The following is a 3157-nucleotide window of genomic DNA, read 5'->3' as shown; positions in this document are numbered from 1 at the left end:
GTTTTGTTTACACTCATGATACATGTTTTAATAAATTGTATTATTTATATGAGTAAAGTCATGTATGAACATGAATCTCGTACAATTTAACTACTACCTTTTAATGAACCATTACTCATATCTTTCCTTTTTGTGTTTTGTCAGAGCCACCATACCTTTAAATATAAATACCATCTTGATACTCAACCTAGCATGTCTTGTATCTTGAATTAACTAGACCATACTTGTTTTCTTAAATGTTGAATTGTTTTCTGTCGTTGGAAACAAAGGAGGAAAACCAACATCACAATCAAGATCTCATACATAATTATGAAATTATATATTAAAATATCCAAAATATCCCCATGTTCCCATTCTCTTTAATTGGTTTCTAACCCATGAATGCCAACTTTTTTTTAACACCCAAACATACGCTCCCTGTCTCCTCTCTGCTTTGTCCAGCAACCGGAGTAGATCCGGACCGGCTGTCGTCCGTGTTTGTTCTGACAAACCCACACAGCCCCCATGTTCCTTATTTAAACGGCCGGCCACCACCATCTGGTGGTGGCGCGCTGCGGCGAGAGAGAGAACGGGAGTGAGAGAGAGACGCTAGAGAGAGAAGGAGATCGGAGAGGGAGAGAGCCGACGGAACCGGCAACGATCTACGTCGACTGTTGATGACAACGATCTCCGGCGATTGTGATGATGGCTGTGATTGAGGGGTGATTAAAGACGACGACGGCGGGGACGGCAGTGACCGTCGAAGCCCGGTAAAGGTTCTAGCTTCCTGTTTTTCTGTCAAATTCCTTGTAGATCCCTATTCTTTTTGCCATTTGTGTTGTTTCAGGGGTGATTAAAGACGATGGCGGTGGCCGATGACGGCCTTGAGCGGTGCCGAAAACATCACAGGATAGTGGTGGTGACTGTGTGATGCCAGTTCTTTTGTTTTTCTGTTGCCACTCATTTGTTCGATTAAGTCACGGGTTCGAGTTTTAGATCGGAGATTCTGGGAAGTTCAAGTAGCGGTTCAGATGTGATTATGGTTCGGGCGTGTTTGGCTCGAGTTCTGGTTCGGGTTTGCCTCGGGTTACCATGATCCAGATTCATGTCACGGCGCGGTTCACCTTTTCGGTTCGGGTTCGGTCAGCACTAGCCGACATCAACTTCAGTCAGCAAAAGTAGGCGGTCAACGGCTCGGGTCAACAGATTCGGCTCGGGTCAGAACTGGTCAACGGGTTCGGTTTGGTCAACACAGTCAACGGTCAGTTGCGGGTTTTCGGCTCGGTTTCGGGTCTTGGTCAAAGGCAGTCAACGAGAAGGTTCGGGTCAAACCTAGTCAACTCGGTCAAACCCGAGTCAACTCGGGTCAACAGCTGGTCAAACGTCAGTTTCGGGTGTTATGGATTCTGGTCAGCGGTTCGGGTCAACTATAGTCAACTGGTCAGCCGCGGTTCGGGTGCTGTTCGACGGGCCAGATTTTTGTTCAATTCGGGTTTGGTCAGTGCCTACGCGGTTCGATGAAGCGGCACGAGGATCCGGTAAAAATTTAATCGACGCGAAATTTCTAATCACATAGTTATAGATCTCATATATAGATACGCGACCGAGCTTGAACCGCTTCGACTAGATATTAGTCGTGTTTTGATTCTTCTGACAAAAACTATATATATAACGTTATTACATTGCGTTGAAATACTATTTGATTGTTGAATTTTGACAAAATAATGACAACTTGTGTTGTCGGGGTTAATCCAAAAACAGAGGAAACTCTGCCCGCTTTTCGTTAAAATAAATATATATTTTATAGTCGCAACGCTAATAAAAACGTATCGCGACTCAAATGACGTTTATGAAATAAATATGATAGTGTATTTATTTTTGCGACGTTTTATGAATTACAAAACAAAGTTATAATGTCTCGACAAAACATGAGCGGCTAGCTTACGAAATTCTTATACTTTTATAAAATAAATATAATTATTTATATTTATTTTAAACGTCTTTACTCGAAGCACGACACCTTGCCATAAGATTCATAACAAATGATATCATTAACCGACTCGATTCGATAACCACGAGCTTTGTATATATTCACATACGTACTTCAAATTCACGACGACTAACACGACTTGGTAATTATATTTATATCTATATATATATATATATATAAATATATATATATATATATATATATATATATATATATATATATATATATATATATATATATATATATATATCCTACTGCACTCGGAAACTAAGTTGTTTCCGAGACTTAGCGTTTATCCCAATTATAAATGGGATCGAATAACCATAATTTGGTTTATTTCAAATCAGAATACTAACACTACCTTATAACCGTTGAGTTAACGATTCGGTAGAGCTCGGACACGTAGTTAAACTACGTCCTCATATTAGAAACTGATAAGTTATTCCATGTTAGGAATACTATAGTTGCACGCTAGCTAATGCACGTTCTTGGAACGACACTACGGAATCACGCTGGGCTAGCTTTGCACAGGAATGTCAAGGTGAGTTCATAACCCCCACTTTTTACTGTTTTACATTTTTATAAATGTTTTCGGGGGTGGAAAGACATGCAAGTTTTTGCAAAAGAAAACACTATTTCGATGAACGAAAACACATCTTTATAAAGCATGTTGCAAATGAATTTCAACGAACTCGAAATGTTTACGAAAGCTTTATACTAAACATACCGGTTTTACAAAACAAACGCGTATTTTCGCAAACATGCATGATTTTCATGACTAGTGATGAGAATGTCCTAGTTACAACAACGGGACTGCGTTGGCCTGCGTACGAAAAACGAGACAACTCAGTGAGATCATGTCCCCCTTTTCTTTCAATGTTTCGGTTTACAACTTTCGGGGGGAAATACATGTCAAACTTAGGTATGATTAAGTTATGGAATGAACTCTTAGATCATGTGAGCATAGGCTGTAACTGAGGTGCCATTAATCCTTTTGAGGACCAAGGAACAAAGGTTAGATCTAATGGGTACGGGCGAGCCCCACTCACGGTCCATGGGTGACCACTTAGAGTGCTGTTGTGTCCCAGTCGAGGTTATTCGACACTAAAAATTGCCTACGCGGGTTGAGTACCTCCTATGTCGTCACATATATTAATGTCCTCGTGAAACATTAATGATCAACATGTT

Source organism: Helianthus annuus, chromosome 12, assembly GCF_002127325.2.
Source record: "Helianthus annuus cultivar XRQ/B chromosome 12, HanXRQr2.0-SUNRISE, whole genome shotgun sequence".
Lineage (NCBI taxonomy): Eukaryota > Viridiplantae > Streptophyta > Magnoliopsida > Asterales > Asteraceae > Helianthus > Helianthus annuus.
Note: the sequence above shows the minus strand (reverse complement) of the source record.